Genomic DNA, 19,452 nt, shown 5'->3' with positions numbered 1-19,452 from the left:
ATTCTTTGTGCACCAAACCGAGGGCATAAAAGGTGGTGTGGGCCAACACGTCTCCAGTTCCTTCTGAATGGTCCAAGTAGGAATCTTTGGTGTGTTCTCAACTCATTTCTACTATGTTGTTTCGGTAAATATATTGTAAATAGTTTTAGTATTTTTTCTAGTATAGTGTAGTTAAATAGTTGGCCCCCTTTTTCCACCCCACACACACCTTGGGGAATTTATTCCCCCCCACCACAAAAGGCTCGGATTAGGCCTAGGGTTGTGGGGTGCAAGAACTGTTTCGTGTCCTGGCACTTTTTCTGTGAGTGAACATCTCAGCCAAGAGCAGCATCTGCCACTCCTTCTCCCCAGAACTCAGGGTTGGGAACTGTGACTTAAGAAACACCTAACTGAGAAGGAAATGAGACTCTAATCTGATCAGGGCCAGGCACAACCCCCGCCCTGTACGTCAGACCTATCAAACAGGAACTGAAGCTGAGGCCATGTCAACACTTACCAGGGATCCATGCTGCTTTGATTAATGCAGCAGGGGTTGATTTAACAGGTCTAGTGAAGACCCCCTAAATTGACTGCAGAGCACTCTCCAGTCGACTCTGGTACTCCACTGGAACGAGAAGATTAAGGTAAATTAATGGGAGAGCATCCATCGATGCAGCGCAGTGTAGACACTGCAGTAAATCGACCTAAGCTACGTCGACTCCAGCCACATTATTCATGTAGCTGGAGTAGCGTAACTTAGGTCAACTTACCATGGTAGTAGAGACAAGGCCTAAGACTTCTAAGCCTAAAGAGAAGCCTTCCTATGAGAGTAAGAGGCACTCATAGGCAAGAGGACAAACTGTCTTTGTCAAAAACAGCTCTGAAGAGGAAGGATCCCTCCTCACCCTGTCAAAGTTGGGAAAGCCTAGCACATGTGTGCTAAAGACTTAGGCTTGAATAAATGTTCTTGGTAAGAGAAAGTGGTGCTCAAGGGTACAAATCCACCAGTTGCAGCATCAGTTCCTATGGCTAAGGATAAACAGCCGCTGGTGCTCTCTGCCACATCCAGGCCAATGTGGTGCTTATAACAACATGACCCCAGGTGGATCCGACTTCCTCTGTGACCAGGGAAGCTTTGGAACTGAGAGCTCCACCAGTGGACTCTCCCTGCTCCTCAGGGTGGTCTGAGATCTAAGTCTTCCTGGAGGACATTTTTGCTCTCCCATGATCTCATTCACACCTCCTCTTGGGACCATCCCTATTCCAGGACATTGTTACTAATGAGGATGCAAAGTCGTTCTTTCATCTTGCCTGCCAACCTTAGTGTGCAGTGGTCAGTGCCATTGGTTTCTACAGGTATGTTAGCAAAAAGAAAAAGGTCAGAGAAAGTGTGGGACCCTTGATGAATGCGGGAGGCAACCTAGTGACAGATGATGTGGAAGAGGCTGAAGTACTCTGCTTTTTTGAGGGGGGGCGGGGGGGAGGCAGGCCTGAGTCTTCAGCTCCCACACTGCTGTCCTGGGCAGGCAACACAGAATGGGGAGGAGGTGAGCAGCCCTCAGTGGCGAAAGAATTTCGCTAAGGACTATTTAGAAAAAGTGGACATGCACAAGTCCATGGGTCCAGACATAATGCATCCAAGGGTGCTGTGGGAATTGGTTGATGTGATTGCAGAGCCATTGACCATTATCCTTGAAAACACATGGCAATTGGGGGAGGTCACGGAGAATTGGAAAGAGGCAAATACAGTGCCCATCTTTTAAAAAGGGAAGAAAAATCACCCAGGGAACTACAGACTGGTCAGCCTCACCTCAGTCCCTGGAAAAATCATGGAGCAGGTCCTCAAGGAAACCATTTTGAAGCACTTGGAGGAGAGGAAAGTGATCAGGAACAGTCAACATGAATTCAGCAAGGGCAAGTCATGCCTGACCAACCTGATTGCCTTCTATGATATAACTGGTTCTGTGGATATGATATATCTTGACTTTAGCAAAGATTTTAATACGATCTCCCACAGTATCACAGCTTGAGGAAGTTCAGGAGCCTTAGCACAGATGGCTGGATATTTTGCAGCCTTCCAGTCCCAGTCACACAGCCCTCCTAATCAACGAGGCCATCATGGACCCAGCAAAGACTTTATGACACTGTAAGCATGCAGACTTACCCCTGCAGCACCTTCTGCTGGTGACTTCTGGGAACTAGCTCATTCCAGCTTCGGAGTGCCCTCTGCAGACCAGTGATCCACTTGTCCTCTGGTCCCTCATGTCTCTCCCAGGACCCCAGTGCCCTGTTAACTGGGGTGCTGCCCCCTGGCAGTAACCCCTTTCTCTCAGGGTCTCCCCCTCCCAGGGGAAACCCCACCCACTATCCTCACCTCACCTCAGTATAAGGCTACTGCCAGTCATCATTTAGCCCTCACACCCTGGGGCAGACTGCAGTATCAGCCTGCTCATCACTGGCAAAGTGGGGTTTGGGCCTGCTGCCTTTGCCTACCCCTGGGCTGCCCTCTGCAACCCCCAGTACCTGTTGGCCTTGTGCTAGGTCACAGCCTGGGGCTTTCCAGGCTGGAACTCCCCAGCTCCTCTGCCTTTCCCAAGCCCTGCTCCACTCAGATACCTTGTCTCTAGCTCCCTGCAGCCAGGCCATTCTCCCTCTACAGGCAGAAGGAGACTGCTGAGCTCCTGGCTCCCAGCCTCTTTATACAGGCCAGCTGTGGCCACTTCACAATCAGCCCAGCCTAGCAGCTCCCAACCACAACCTTCGCCGAGGGCTGTTTTAAGCCCTTCAGGGAAGGAGTAGGGTAAGCACCCTGCTACAGGCACACTCCTTGTTCTTGTGCTTCCACCCCAAAGAGAGTCGAGAAGTGTTACTTTGTTCCATCCAAAGGGGGAGAGCTTTTATTCCTGCATCTGCTGCCTAACTCGTTGGTAGTACAAGTGGCTACCGGGAGATCCAGGCAGCAATATCCAAAGGCTATTCCCTATGATAAGGGGCACAAACAGCTGGACCTCCTGGGAAGAAAAGTCTTCTCTTCCACCTCCCCTTCAGTTCAGGGTCTTGAACTGTCAGGCCCTCCTTGCCAAATGTGATTTTACCAATTATGCTAAGTGTCTAGATTTTAAGGACATGCTCCAGGAAGAAGATAGAGCTGAATTCCAGGCCGTAATTGATGAAGGCAGATTGGTGGCCAGAACTTCCCACTAGGTTGCGGTGGATGCTGTGAACACTGTGTCCAGGGGAATAGCTATGGTCATTGCTAAGAGGATTGTAACAACTAGTCTCTACTCAGGTTTCCCTAGAGAGGTGCAGAGTACCATCCAGGATCCGTTCTTTGATATGATCAGTCTGCTCCATGAGAAGACAGATGATCACCCCCTCAGGGACTCAAGGACAACTGTTCACTCACTGGGCATCTGTACACCACCACCAAGACAAAACATCAGAGACAGGGCTGTACGGGAACCACCATAAAAGACAGGAGGCTTATAGGCCCAGGAATGAAGCCCTTCCAACATCCACCACCACATCTTATTCTGACCCTCAGCCAAACTGTTTCTTTGAATGTGACTGTTGAGACCTGTCCTCTTTTATTGATGCCACATCATATCCCTCCTCAGATTTTTGGAGGCCACCTTACCCAAGTTGCCTGCAACTACTGGCACATGTGTACAGGAAATTATTCATGGTGGCTGTCTGATTCAGTTTCTGGCAACTTCTACCTATCAATCTCCTTCCCGATTCCTTTTCAGGGACCACTCTCACAAGGAGATGTTTTGCCAGGAAGTGGACTAGCTTCTCTGGGAAGCCTTAGAAAGAGTTCCACCTCAACATCAAGGGAAGGGGTTCTAACTCTCCTTAACCCTCCAGAAGAATGGGAGATGGAGGCAGATTCTTGACATTTGACAACTAAAATTCCACCTGATCTCTTTGTATCAATAATTCCCTCCCTGGAGGATGGCACATGGTCACAGCTCTTGACATGTAAGATGATATACTTTCACATAAACATTCACCATCTCGCAAGAGGTTCCTCAAGGTCCTCTTCAGTTAAGACCATTGCCAGTTTAGAGTCCTCCCCTTTGGACTACCCATAGCACCCATGTTCTTTACAAAAGTTTTTTCAGTGGTGGCAGCTTGGATAGATTTATTAATAATCTTGTTAAGCATGTGGCAGACTCTCTGCAGATACTCCTTGAGGAGGTTGGGGAACCACAACACAAGATACTGGATATTCTCTGAGACACTGTCTAGAGTTGCTCTTTCCATAAACAAGGCTTTACTGGAACCCGCTAGAACTATCTGGCAAACCCTGGCTTTGGTGACATCCATTTGTAAAATATGTCCCCTCCACAGACTCTGAATTCCTCTTCCCCCACCCATCTCCCAATTCTTTGGTTGTTGATGAGATAAACAAGCGGGGCAAACAACCCCATTATAAATCTACCCCATACAACAGAGACCAAAAGCACCCGGGCCTCTTGGGAAGGCAGGCCAGCTCATTGGCTACACTGCAATTTCGTATTGCAGATTACCAAGCCCTGGTGACCAAGAACAACTTTACCAAGTACATGAAATTTGGGTCATTTACTGAGCACTTTTCCCCCTGACCAAAGAGAACAATTCCAGGCCCCTATTGATGAGGGACAGTTGCTGGCAAGAACATCTTTGCAAGTGGTGTTTGGTGCTGCAGACGTTGCTGTCCAGTTTCGTTGCTGCGGTAGTGATGATCATAGGGCTTGCTGGCAGCAATTGTCTGCCTTCCCCAGGGAAGTTCAAAATATGGTTGAGGATCTCCTGTTTGATGGACGGAAGTTGAATTGTTACGTACCCTTTAAGATTCCAGGGCCATGGTATGTTTGTTAGGCAGCTATACTCCTGCAAACAAACAGAAGTTCAGCAGATCGCAAATGGCTCAGAGATCCTGACCTATGCAATTCTCTGGATTCCTGAGCCCCATGGAATCTGCCCAGGAAGAGGCACAGGTTCCATAGAAAGAGACCTTCTAATCCATCCATCTGATGTGGCTCCACAACAGGCGTTGTCACTGAAGTGCCAATTTTGACGTGACACTTGGGGGGTTTGAATTCCCACCCATCATTAGCCTGCCAGCTTCAGTGTTTTGCCCATTTCCCCCATTTGGAAATAGATTTTCCACTTCGAGCGTGCATGGGAGTGGATGACCTCAGACAAATGGGTATAGGAAGTAATATCATCAGGTTACACCATCCACTCTACCTCTCTCCCTCCTTCTCATTCCCTTCTCCATCCTGCTTCAAGGACCTGTCTCACAACCCTTAAGGCAGGAAGTAAACACTCCTCTTCATTTAGGAGCAATAGAACTAGTACCTGCTCAATACAGGAAAAAGGGCTTCTATTTGAGTTATTTGCTCATACTGAAGAAGAATCAAGGATGGAGACCAATTCTAGATCTAAGACTCCTAAACAGATTGGTGAGAACCCAGAAATTCAGGATGGTGACCCTGGCAGCTATGATTTCTTCTCCAGATTTAGGGGACTGAATTTTTGGCCCAAAATCTCCAGGCGGCGTACTTCCATATAGCGATGCTCCCACCTCCTCCAATTTGTGGTAGACCAGGATCATTTGCAGTATCAAGTATTCCCCTTTGGCCTCTCCTCAGCCCTGAGAGTATTTTCAAAGGTTCTGTCAGTGGTGGCTGCTTACCTTGCCAGACTATCGTGGTATTCCCACACCTCAATGATTGGCTACTCAAGATGTGTTGTCCGCCAGGACAGTGCTTTCTCTGGTTTTGGACCTGGGCCTCCAGCTGAAGGAAGAAAATCCACACTAATACCTGTTCACAGTATTCAGTTCATAGGGCAGCTGGATTCCCTGGCAGCCAGGGTATCTCTTCCCATGGACAGGTTCTGGATGTTATTGCACCTCTTCAAAACAATTTAAGACAGCCCCCAGATCTCAGTCAGAAACTGCCTTCAACTTCTGGGTCATGTGGCCGCTTGCACTTACGTGACAGAGCATGCGAAGTTACACCTCTGCTGTCTCCAGGGGTGGCTCAGAATGGCTTGCTTGCCAACCAGACAGTTTAACAAGCAGGCGTTGGTTCCCCAAAGGGTGAAGCATTCCCTAGCCTGGTGGAAGCTTCATCACCATGTGGGGGCAAGGGTCCCCTTTCTCCAACAGGCATTGGCAGTGACTGTAACTGCAGATGCATCGCTGTTGGCTTGGGGGGGGTGTACCTTGGCTCCCTGACAGCACAGGGCAGGTGGTCATCTCAGGAGTGAGGTGTGCAGCTGAGCGGTAATCACTTGCCAGGGCCAGAGCCATCACTTCCAACATGGACAGAGCCAGTGTGCATGGAAGGCTGGCCCAGGTGGTAGACGGTGAAAACAGCAGCAGTGATGCTCCCTGAGACTGAGATGGTTTAAATAGGACTGTTTCAAGGCAAAACGAGGAGACTTGGGGGCTGAAGTGCTAGAAGAGAAGAGAGTCTGTGCAGGGGAACATCTGGGAGCAGGAGAGTGTACACAAATGGGGTCCAAAATACCTGGCTAAGGGCTCAGGATCCATATTTCTGACTACAGGAGTCAGGGGTGCCTCTGAGACCCTGTGTGGGGAGCACTGCTCTGCAGTGCCCCACACTCCTCGTGAGGGGGCAGCAAGCATTCCCGTTTGTGTGGCAGCTTGGACGGTGGAAGCTCTCACCGCCTCAGCCAGGTTATGTGGTATCTGTATCTGAGCTACAGTGTGCTGAGCACTGCGCGTTTTCAGTGGGCTCATGAGAACAAACAAGCAGGGAAGGTCACATTTGCCTAATTAATGGTTTCTTAGTGAGTCTCTCACAGTGACCTTTGGGTAACTTCCCCCTCCTCAGGTCTGATACCAGGTATCTGAGTGAGAAGTTACTGCCCAGCTCCCTTGGGGCCTTGACATTCTGCCCTCATTAGAGCTAATTACCTTGGATGAGCTCCTCCTAGACAGCTCTGTGCATCATAAGCGCGATCACAGCTACTGGCATCATACATATTAATGCCAGCACATGGTAGCTCAAGCATAGCCCCAGCTCATGCATATGCCACAGGAATCCTATACAGACCAACAGCATGACCCAGATCTGCAAATCAGCATTCAAACCGTGTGCTGGAGCACAGTGCTGACTGAGGCAATGGGTCCACAGCCATCAGGGATCCACTTAGCCCAGGGTCTCCTGTGGCCCAGAGTGGGGACCATGACTTAATAGAGCCATTGCCTGGTGGGCATCTCCCTTCTCAGTCCTCCTATTCACCATCATTTTGGTCTCTCCCTTCCAGTTTGCCGTTCCTCACTCTTCTTTGTGATGCTTCCTGTGGGTGCCCAGGGCTGTGAGGCATCTCGCTACCCCCTGCCCTGAGCATGAGGAAGCCTTGTCTGTGCCTGCTGTGGGTCAGCTCCCCTGACCCCAGGCAACACAGGTACTCCCCTCTAGGCTGCGTGGGCCCCGTTCTCTCCACAGGTTGGTGATAGGCATGCTCCAGCTCTTGGAGTGTCTGCTTGGAGCATGCAGCCACTGGACACTCAATTCCCAGGCCCACTGCTCCCAAAGAAAGCTCACCAGTTCCACCCCAGCTCACTGCTTAACACACAGCGCTTAGATACATTCATAGTGAAAACTAGTAAAGGTTTATTTAACAAAGCACAGAGATTCAAGTAAAAAGTATTGGAAACAAATGGTTACATACGAACTAAAATCATAACACACGTTCTAGAGCCTAGACTCAGCTAACTAGATGCTTTTATGTCTTGTAGCAGAATCTAATCTACAGTGCTTTCAGTGTCTTACAGCCAGGCTGGCTGTGACCCTCTGATCGTAACGCACACACCGTGTTAGCTTCCCTCCACAGTGAAGGATCCAGGGTGTACTTCTGCAATCCCAAATATATCCCAGCAATCCATTGTCTTTACTTAAAATAGGATCCCCTCCTGCTCCTTATTTCTTCCTGTGATTTTCCTCTCTTGAAGATTTCAGAGCCTTTTGATAGCATTTGGCTCACTATGCAAACAGGAATCTATTGTGAGACATCAATGCCCAATACACACTTGACCAGACAGAGAGATAAGGGTTTGCTTGAAAGAAACCTGTCCGAGTCACATTACTTGCTTTCAAGTATCAGAGGGGTAGCCGTGTTAGTCTGGATCTGTAAAAGCAGCAAAGAATCCTGTGGCACCTTATAGACTAACAGACGTTTTGGAGCATGAGCTTTCGTGGGTGAATGCCCACTTCTTCAGATGCTTGCCAGCCAACGAGAGCTGAGGAAGCATTGTTCCAGGTCGGCCGTAAAGATATTGGCATATTGTGGGGCCATGCGGGTGCCCATAGCAGTGCCACTGATCTGGAGATATATATTGTGATATATAGTAGTGCCACTGATCTGGAGATATATATTTCACACCTCAGCTACTAGAACAGGGCCTCATCCTCCCTGATTGAACTGACCTCGTTATCTCTAGCTTGCTTGCTAGCATATATATACCTGCCCCTGGATATTTCCACCACATGCATCTGAAGAAGTGGGTATTCACCCACGAAAGCTCATGCTCCAAAACGTCTGTTAGTCTATAAGGTGCCACAGGATTCTTTGCTGCTATTACTTGCTTTAACAACACAATGTTCAGCACACACATGTAATGCCTTAAATATTATCTGTACATACATTTTGCAGTGGTCATGACAACCAGTGTCTTACTGGCTCTCATAGAGACTTCACATGCCACTCTTTGGTGAATTATTATGCATAGCTCTGACCCAGGGGGTTCCTGTAAAATCCTGTGCACCCCCGTGTCCTCTGCCAGCTGGCATCAAGAGGTCTCCAGCTCACACACACCCTTCCCCTGCCTCCCTGCACAGTCCATGTCTCCTGTTGGTGGCTTTTAATGGTCCCGCTGCCTTGAACAGCGCTGGCATGTAATCGAAATAGGTTGGCGTCTCCTTTTTGCTGCCAACTGCTTTTGTAGCTCTCTTGGCTGGTCTTTGCAGAGATGAGGTCAGACACCTGTGGACGCCGCTGACAACAAGGAGGAGGGGCCAGTATCCCATTGCCCCTGCATCCCCAGAACCCCTAGCAGGTCCAACAGGTGCTGGGGCAGGCTGTCCGGGTTCAGGTTCCGAGGCCCCTGCCCTGCCTCTGTGACTGAGCTGTTGAGGTGCCACCAGGCACGGTGACCCTCTGGAGAGCAGTCCCCAACATGTCCTGAGAGCAGCTTTAACTCCAGAAAGAGATGGGGGAGGGAAGCAGGGGGATAAACCCATGATTTTTAACTGGTGTTGGCAATGCTGCACCTGCACAATAAAATGATGTTAAATTGTGTAAATCATCTACATGGGTGTGTCCAGGGGCGGCTCTAGACATTTCGCTGCCCCAAGCACGGCAGCATGCTGCAGGGGGCCCTCTGCTGGTCACCAGTCCCACGGCTCCTGTGGACTTCCTGCAGGCGTGCCTGCAGAGGGTCCGCACCGAAGCCATGGGACCAGCGGACCCTCCACAGGCACGCCTGCAAGAGGTCCACTGGAGCCATGGGACCAGCGGACTGTCCGCAGGCATGCCACCGAAGGCTGCCTGCATGCTGCCCTCCCGGCAACTGGCAGAGCGCCCCCTGCGGCATGCCGCCCCAAGCACGCGCTTGGTGTGCTGGGGCCTGGAGCCACCCCTGGGCGTGTCCCTTCCTGTTGCTCAATACATACTGCACAGGGACTTGTGACACTACATCTGAATGGCAGCCATGGAGACCCACAGCAAAACCCAGCAACCCAGGGATTTGTGCAGATACCCAGCACCCATCAAGGGCTTCGCCGGGCCAAAGTAAAACCCAGAAAGCAGGTTGGAGCCAGTGCCCAGGATGGAAAGTAGGTGCGGTGTGTGCTGATGCAAGGCTCCAGTACAGCTGTGGGTGACCCAGGCTGCACCCAGCGCATGGCTCTGGATGCACTGCAGCGATAGAGCCACGTAAAGACCTGGAGTGACTGCAGCGAGAGCCATGTCAGGCAGGAACAGTCACCCCCTCCCCCCCAGGCCAATGAGAACACAACAAGGCAAAGCGCCAGCCTCTCACAAAGGCAAAACACCATGAAAAACAGTTAAAGTTGCTTAAGGGGAGATCCCCCTGCAAATGCAGGATGTGCCATTATATGAACCCCCCAGACTGGAGGCAGGGCCCTAGGGCACACGGGGGGGGCAGGTTAAAAGAGCACTGCTTGTGGAAGAGGCAGGCACCTGGCCAGTCACCATGTCTGTCCATGGGTGTCGGTAGGCACAGTCGCCGTGTCTATCCACGGGGTGTTAGTAGGCACAGTCGCCATGTTTATCCACGGGGTGTCGGTAGGCACAGTCGCCGGGTCTGTCCTCGGGGTGTCAGGCTACTCTCTGGTACTCAGTGCCTTGCAGCCTCCGATGCCTCGCCACACACAAATGCTGCCTGACACTTTCCCAACCTCCTCCCTGCTCCACACCCATTGGCTGGTGCCTCCTGATGCTGTAGCAGGTGTTACCAAAACCCTGGTGAGCTCAGCAGGGTCCCGGAAGTGCCAAGAACCACCTGGTGCTCCGTAGAGTCCCCATCCCAAGCAGGCTCCTGCTAGCTCACAGATACTTGATGAGAAAGATTGTTACATTCTGTTTCTTGTTGGCAGACGAGGACGTCCCTGGAGCTCCTCAGCCCACACTTGTTCTCGCTCCTGCATCCACAGTCCTGCCCTGGCTCCCTTTAGTGGAAAGACCAGCCATTGTGCAGGGGAACTTTGATTCAAGGAACATGCACATGTTGGCCCCTCACAACCATTTACCACGCACACACCCCATGGGCCTGATGCTTGCTCTCAGACTGGTGGAAACCAGGAGTCTCTCCACTGAAGCCAGGTGTAAGTGAGAGCAGACTCAGATCAGAGAAGTGCTGTTCCTCCACCAGGCATATGAGGAAAAGGAAGCCAATTTCTCATTGTGTTAGCATCAGTTGTTTGGTTACATTTGGGACCCAGGCAAATGAGCAGATGCTGGGGGCATGACTACACTTACAGCACTGCAGCTGCCCCCCCCCGTGGTGCTTAGTGAAGACGCTTCCTATGGCAAAGGCAGAGCTCTCCCTTTGGTGTATGCATGCCTTCTCCCCAAGAGGCAGTAGCTGTATCCATGGGAGATGCCCCCCCACCGTCGACATAGCGCTGCCCATACCATGGGGTAGGTTGGTATAACTACGTCGCTCAGGGGTGTGGAATGAGGCAGTCATACCAATATAAGCTGGTAGTGTCAATGTGGCCTGGAATTCTTTCCCTGCAGGGCCGGCTCTAGCCATTTCGCTGCCCCAAGCACGGTGGCACGCCGCGGGGGGCACTCTGCCACTCTCCAGTCCCGTGGCTCCGGTGAACCTCCTGCAGGTGTGCCTGCGGATGCTCCACCGGAGCCGTGGGACCGGTGGACTCTCCTCAGGGACACCTGTGGGAGGTCCACCGGAGCAGCCTGCCGCCCTCCCGGCAACCGGCAGAGTGCCCCCTGCAGCATGCTGCCCCAAGCATGCGCTTGGCACTCTGGGGCCTGGAGCCATCCCTGCTTCTCTGGTTGGTTTCTCACCTGGGTCAATAAGCCAGAACCGAGAGCGTTGGCGACCTCATCAGTGCTCTGGAGCATAGTGTTGATTGATGTGGGGTTTACTAAACTGTTTCGGACCAGGCCAACATAGACAATCCCTGGGCACCTGCCGCAGAGGTGAAAGGTTCTCAGTCTTTCATGCTGTGACTGGAATCAGACAGAACAACACCAGCCACTCCTCTGGGAATTGCTCTTGTGCCTCTCCGTGTTGCAGTGAGAGGTAGTTAACGATGCTCCCTGTGGCTCTGCTGCTCTTCTGTGGATCCAGCTGAGATGTAGCAAAGCCTGAAGTTCAGCCAATGGCTTTCCAAATGTGCTAAACAAATGTTGGTGTGACTTGAGCTCCTGCTGCCTGGTCCCACTTTCTCCTGGAATTGTCAGACATGAGTGTCTGGCCACATTTCTCTTGGACTTTCAATACGATCTCCATTTTGACTCATGACTTGGATGTCACAAGCAATTAGTGCTCTCCACACAGGTGATACACAAGCAAACAAACATGCACCTTTACTATAGGTGAGCTAGAATTTCTGTGCTTAAGCATAAATTCAATTAATAGCACTCATTAGCTTCTGAAAGTATACTAATTTATACTGTCTGCAGCCATCCTTTACCCATTGGCGCAGATGGCTGCAGACAGGAGGGAAGCTGCCCATTCAAACAGCAACCTTCCGTGTAACCAGGCCCTGGAGTGAAAATACCAGGGTAAACTGGGTGTCCTCATCCTGACAGAATTAATGGCTATGAGAGGTTAGGGACAACATTCAGAGTTGGTTTGAAACTGATCATCTAGAGATGAGATGGCCTTCCCACTGCAGGTTCTGAATCTCAGAAGCCAACTCCAGTGACATCTGTGTATAAAACAGACGCTCCCATTTACACTGAGCAGCTCTGATAGTGCCTGCATTCCTTCCGCTCCCCTCCTTCCTCCAAACACTGTGGGCCCTCTTGCCACTGGCCTGCTTGTACCGGGCAAACACAGAGCAGGGCATGCTCAGGGCAGCAATTCACCCACAGCAAACTGAAATGTGTGGATCAATGAAGTGAAAAAATGGGGCTCCCAAGAGAAGTTCCTGGCCCACTGGGGCAACTTGTACAAAACTGTGACTGTCCCAGTGGGACTGGGATTCTGGACTCTTCAGGCAGAATGGAATTGCTTAGCATAGAATTTAGACAGGACAGTGGAGCTAATTGTCTCAGGAAAATTGCCAGGAGCCCTTTGTGACGGGTTGGAACACAGAAACTCCCTTGGGAGCTGCCAACTGACGTGCCAAGACTACTTCTGCCCCTGCTTTCCCTGCCAGCTTGGGACCCAAGCACCCTGTCTTGCTGAGCCAGATACACCTGTCTACTCCAACACAGACCCAGGGTCTGAATTACTTGCCCCAAAGCTGCAAACTTAACTGAAAGCAGCTTACAGAAGTGTTTCTCTCTTTAACACTCAGATACCCAACTCCCAGTGGGGTCTAAACCCAAATAAATCCATTTTACCCTGTATAAAGCTTATATAGGGTAAACTTATAAATTATTCGCCCTCTATAACACTAATAGAGAGATATGCAGAGCTATTTGCCCCCCCCGCCCGCCCGCCCGCCAGGTATTAATACATACTCTGAGTTAATTAATAAGTAAAAAGTGATTTTATTAAATACAGAAAGTAGGATTTAAGGGGTTCCAAGTAGTAATAGATAGGACAAAGTGAATTACCAAGCAAAATAAAATAAAACACACAAGTCTATGTCTAATATAGTAAGAAACTGAATACAGATAAGATCTCACCCTCAGAGCTGTTTCAATACATTTCTTTCACAGACTGGATGCCTTCCTAGTCTGGGCACAATCCTTTCCCCCGGTACAGCCCTTGTTCCAGCTCAGGTGGTAGCTAGGGGATTTCTCATGATGGCCTCCTTCTTTGTTCTCTTCCACTCATTTATATGTCTTCTGCATAAGGCTGGAATCCTTTGTCTCTCTGGGTTCCCCTCCCCCTTCTCAATGGAAAAGCACTAGGTAAAAGATGGATTCCAATCCAGGTGACATGATCACATGTCACTGTAAGACTGCATTATCTGCTTGCCAACACATACGTATACAGAAAGACTTACAGGTAAAACAGAGCCATCTGCAGTCAATTATCCTGGTTAATGGGAATCATCAAGATTCCAAACCACCATTAATGGCCCACACTTTGCATAATTACAACAGGCCCTCGGAGTTATATTTCATATTTCTAGTTTCAGATGCAAGAGTGATACATTTATACAAATAGGGTGATCACACTCAGTAGATTAAAAGCTTTGTAATGATACCTTACAAGAGACCTTTTGCATGAAGCATATGCCAGTTATATTAGCATATTGTCATAAAATCATATAGAGTGCAACGTCACACCCTTTGCTAGCTACAGCGGCTGGGAACTCAGGGTTTAGTTCTGAAGATTCTTTTCAAATTTGATGACAAACTTTTCAAAGCCCCAAGCCTGTGTGTGAGCTCTCAGCCCAGCCTGGTGTTTGTAGTGCTGCTGTCCTGCACTGGGGCATGGGCCCTCCAGCCCAGCCCGGCAGGTGGAAGGTCTCCTGTTGTTCTCCCTCCTGAAGCTGGAAGCGCATTGGTGGTACTAATTGGCTCTCCTTGCTGTGCTCGCCTCCTCCGGCTCTCCAGCCTCCAGCCAGTTCCAAGGGATTTGCAACATTAATTAGTTGCAAAGGTTCATTATGTGAGGAGAAAGCAGGGAGGATGGAAACGAGTTCAAAACAGCCTGCCATGGCCCCCACTTTCTGACAAAGTACTAATTAGCTATGGTCCATCACACACCCCAGTTGGTCTCTGAGTTCCAGCCACTAAATTAAAAAACAACAAACATGCTTCATATAATTCTAATTAGTCCCACTTGACGTGGGGAGGCAGAGGGGGCGTGCTAGAGTTAGTGACGGCTGGAAGAGACTTCCCTTCATGGCCTCTCTGGCAGATCAGTGAGGGGCCTGATTCCAGGGTCTCAAAGCAGGTGAGTGGGGAACCTGTCAAACTTCAGAGCAGACCCTCCCTCTCAGTAACTGTCAGAGCCCCTCCCACCCTCCCTTCTTGTCCTGCCCTGCAGCAGCCTCAGAACTAACACAGCTCATACCACAGACCTGCCAGGGAACACGCTCCCTTCTCCACATCTGGAAAGAGCCACAGCACCCAGGGAGCATCCCCCACAAGCTCTGGGAGGCACACGCAAGCAGCAAAACACCAACTCAGACCCCAACCAGAGAATTGTGCTCAGCTCTCACTGGGGCCAACGGAGGCAAAGGGAGAACCAGGCAGTGTCAGCTCGGAGGCTGGACAAGCTACAGAGCCATCAAGGCAGAGTTCAGTGACTGCCCTCTGTCTAGTTCAGGGACTGTCGGTTTGGTCTGTGTTTGTACAGCACCCAGCGCAGCAGGCTCTTGGGCCATTACTGGGGTGCCTGGGTATCACCGTAATACATCTAATAAACAACAGTAATAACAGAGGCACTGCCCAAAAAGCCAGGAGTTAGGGAGGGAATACAGAGCTAAGCATAGTCCAGTGCACTCATTAGAGAAATGCCCCAGAGCTGGATTGTGCGAAGGACTTGGACAGCATCCAGGCGACAGAGGCAAGGCAGTATGAGCTGACTCCCCACCTGCAGCCTTCCTTCCCCTGCAGGGCAAGCTGACTTCTCTTGGATCCCTCCACCCTCACACGCATCGGCTGAAGTCAAGGAGGCTGGGCTCCTGATAAATGCTGGGAGATCTGGAAGAGCTATCCCAGCCCCTGGAGGCCGGCACAGTAGTCCAAGTGTGAGTCCTCCCAGGTTAGTCTCAGTGTTATTCCTGATGATTTTGGGTGTCATTCCTCCCCGATAAGGCTGGGAAGAGCTTGGACATGCTCTTTTCTCTCATGCCGTGTTTGGGAGGGAGGCCAGAACACAGGGACTATCACAGATTTTTAGAGTTTACAGCCAAAAGGAACCATTAGATCAGAGACACACTATAACCAAGGCATCTCAGCATCTTCTTCTGTCACCTGCAGAATCAGCATTCCCACAGGACACCACTGGGGGCTGAGGGGACCCAGGATGATTCCTTAGCTCCAGGAAACACAACTGGGCTGGAAACCGGAGCAGGAGGAGCCTTGCAGTGTCCAGGTAGGGATTACTAAGGCATCCTGCCTCGGGAGGACTAAGAAAGCCTGTGGTCCAAGTTAATCAAATCCCTATCCAGGGCTGCCAGGACAGACTGATGTGCTGGAAGGTGCAGGGGGATTTGATCCATGGGCAATCACAAACATCACTGAAGCTTACGGGTGTGTGAGCTGTCCTTCATTCAGGCTACAAGGAAGAAGCAATTAAGCTCCTATATGAAGTAAGATAGATGAAACAACAGCAGCCACTGCCCAAGTCGCTGGACGTGAGGAGGCCTGAGCAAGAGCTAACTCAGGAAGAATAAGAAGAGAGTGATATAGCAAAGGCCAGGGCAGAGCCCTTGGCTGGTCGAGCGGTGTATGTCACAAGCAGACAGGACCAGAGAAGCACCGGTGAGCAAGGCCCTGGGAGGAAGCATCTCTGGGGCAGAGTGCTGGCTGGAAAGGCAGGTGTGGAATGATAAGCAAGGACACTTCTTGCTGCTGTGCGCAGGGAGACAGGATTCTCTGCCCGTTGTTTGGCAATACACAGGATTGCACCAAAGAAATGCCTGCCTCCATTTCAATTTCCCCTCTTAATGGAGCCAACCCACTAAGGCTCCAGTTATTAGCCATCCACTCGGGCCAAGGGACTCTGGCCCATGAGCGCCATCACTGACCCGAGTGTGATGTTTTGTCTCCACAGTAACCCCGGCTCCTGTTACATCCAGCAAATGATTAGGCACTGTGCATGGCCTTGCATCTCCAAGTGTGTACACTGCATGCTGCAAGGCAAGGGGCTGCCTGCATGCAGCCAGACTACAGCAGGCTGTCTCTGCACACCTGGTTTCTCTGGGTGAGGGGCAGCGAGGGCTCAGAGGTGTTGGAATGAGCCACTCACAGCACTGCCAACCCTTCAGGAACCCTTCTAATGCGGGAGTGAAATCCACTGGTCAGTGAGGAGTCCGGTGGCACCTTAAAGACTAACAGATTTATTTGGGCATAAGCTTTTGTGTGAAGAACCCACTTCTGGGGTTTTTACCCACAAAAGCTTATGCCCAAATAAATCTGTTAGTCTTTAAGGTGCCACCGGACTCCTCATTGTTTTTGAGGGTACAGACTAACACGGCTACTCCCTGATACTTGCCACTGGTCAGTGAGTTATGTCCATAGAGGATGTGAGTCTGTTGCAGCTTTTCCCCAGCAGGGCTGGCTCCTCGGCTCAAGCTGCAGTGATTCAGCCTGTTAGCTCTGGCAGCCCCTGGTTCAGTCCCAGCTGGTGGTTGTCACTTAAGCCCCCCCAGCTGCTCCCACTTCTGCTTCTTGGCATCTAGACCCTACCATGTGCAATCAACTGATATTTGCAGCCTGGGCTCCAGTTTAACAGATTGCTGCCTAGCTCTTCTCTGGCGATTGGTTCAGAATTGTGGTAAATAGTTCCCACCAGGGGGCTCCATTGTAGTTGTTGTGTAAAGATATTCCAGTTCCAAGGTAGAGCACAGGAGCTGTTCTCATTTGGGCTCAGGGGAGTCCCTCTGCCCATTGTTAAAGAGGGACTTTCCTTCCCCCACTGCCCTCCTCTGGGTCCCCACTGTCCAAAATGCCACCTACGCAAAGCTGAGTCTCTGGTGGTGGCTGTTCTCCTAGCTCTGTGGCTAGGAGCTCTTGGTGCACCAGGGAACATTTGCATTTCGGGCCCTGGCAGCAGCAAGCACACTGGTAATGGTGCAGCAGCCCAGACCTCCTGTTGCCCTGTTCATTCTAGGCAACAAGGAAGACCAGGCGCATCCCAGCAGACATGCTGCCCTCCTCTGTTTGTTCAGCTTTTCGCCCACAGCTTCACAATGGGCTGGCTGCCGGACCCTGGCAAGGCACTGCTGAGCTCCCACAATAGCGTGCTGCTAAGCAGACAGCAGGTCACGGAAGGTTTGATTTCAGTTATATTTGGAACATAGTCAGCCGTGTTTGGACGATAATTCTATTGTTGCCTGTGACAATAGCTGCCTGGCCAGATCACTGCACCGTACAATGTGCTGTATGCTTCAGAGGAAGAGAGGGAATCAGGGTTGATGGGTGAGCATCAGTCAGAGGCCCTTAGACTTATTGCCGTGCACCAAAGCATGAGGAATCAGCATGCTGTGACTTAGGGGATGTTAACCCTGCAATTAGACACCTGCAGCCAGCCTGTGCCAGCTGACTTGGTGTAGGGATCCAGGTTTGGGCTGCAGCCCAAACTCTGGGGTCCTCCCACATCACATGGTCCTAGAGCCTGGACTCCAGCCTGAGCCCAGACATCTACCCCACACTTAAACACCCCTGCAAGCCCAAGCCACATGAGTTCGAGTCAGCTGGCACAGGCTGGCTGCAGGTGTCTAATTGCAGTGTAGATATACCCTTACTGGCCAAGAAGGTGTGAAACACTCAAAGAAGGCTCCAGACTCCTTTCTGTACTCTCTGCTATTCGTTGGTTTTCATTCCACATTCCCTTGTGTTGTTACATAGAGGCTTTTACACACAGTGAGCAAGAAGAGAGAGCACCACTGCTCCCTGCTGGAGAGGACAGTTCAGACCTGGAGTGTGCATGCATGCGTGTGCGCAAGAGACAAAGAGCATCACTGTCCCCTACAGGATGGCACTGGTCCCACCTGCTTTGTGTGCGAGTCTCATGTTAGTCTGTAAAAAGAACAGGAGTACTTGTGGCACCTTAGAGATTAACAAATTTATTTCAGCATGAGCTTTCGTGAGCTACAGCTCATTTCTTTGGATGTACAGAATGGAACACACAGACAGGAGATATTTATATATACAGAGAACATGAAAAGGTGGAAGTAGGCATACTAACTGGAAGAGTCTAATCAATTGAGATGAGCTATCATCAGCAGGAGAAAAAAAACTTGAACCTGAAGCAAATACTCACCAGCAACCGCACACTATACAACATAAACACTAACCCAGGAACCTATCCTTGCAACAAACCCAATGCCAGCTCTGTCCTCATATCTATTCAAGTGACACCATCATAGGACCTAACCACATCAGCCACGCCATCAGGGGCTCGTTCACCTGCACATCTACCAATGTGATATATGCCATCATGTGCCAGCAGTGCCCCTCTGCCATGTACATTGGCCAAACCGGACAGTCTCTACACAAAAGAATAAATGGACACAAATCTGACACCAGGAATTATAACATTCAAAAACCAGTGGGAGAACACTTCAGCCTCTCTAACCACTCAGTGACAGACTTGAAGGTGGCAATTTTGCTACAAAAAAACTTCAAAAACAGACTCCAAAGAGAGACTGCTGAACTAGAATTAATATGCAAATTAGATACCATTAACTCAGGCCTAAACAGAGACTGGGAATGGTTGGGTCATCACACTAATTGAATCTACTTCCCTATGTTAAGTTCTCCTCACACCTTCTATGGGTCATCTTAATTATCACAGCCAGTGGAGGATAACTCCCCTACATCAGTGTGGGTGCTGGCGCTTGCACGTGACTCAGCATGCAGGGGCTTTGACTGGCAGGTTCTCTCTGCAGGACTTTCCAATAATGTGCTGGAAATGAGCTGAGCTCTCTCTCAGCAGTGCACCGGGAACTCCCATAGCTCTCTCTAGCCCTGATAGGTGGAGGCCTCGCTGTCTGGTGCTCCTTGAGGTGGGAGGAGAGCTGTGCTTTGGCCTCCGCTATTCGGGGGTTAGTTGAAGAATGGGCCTGCTTTAGGTTGTGAGGTGGACAAGTCTCCTTCCTGATG

Source organism: Gopherus evgoodei, chromosome 10, assembly GCF_007399415.2.
Source record: "Gopherus evgoodei ecotype Sinaloan lineage chromosome 10, rGopEvg1_v1.p, whole genome shotgun sequence".
Lineage (NCBI taxonomy): Eukaryota > Metazoa > Chordata > Testudines > Testudinidae > Gopherus > Gopherus evgoodei.
The sequence above is the reverse complement of the archived record's forward strand: the minus strand, read 5'-3'. Positions refer to the sequence as shown.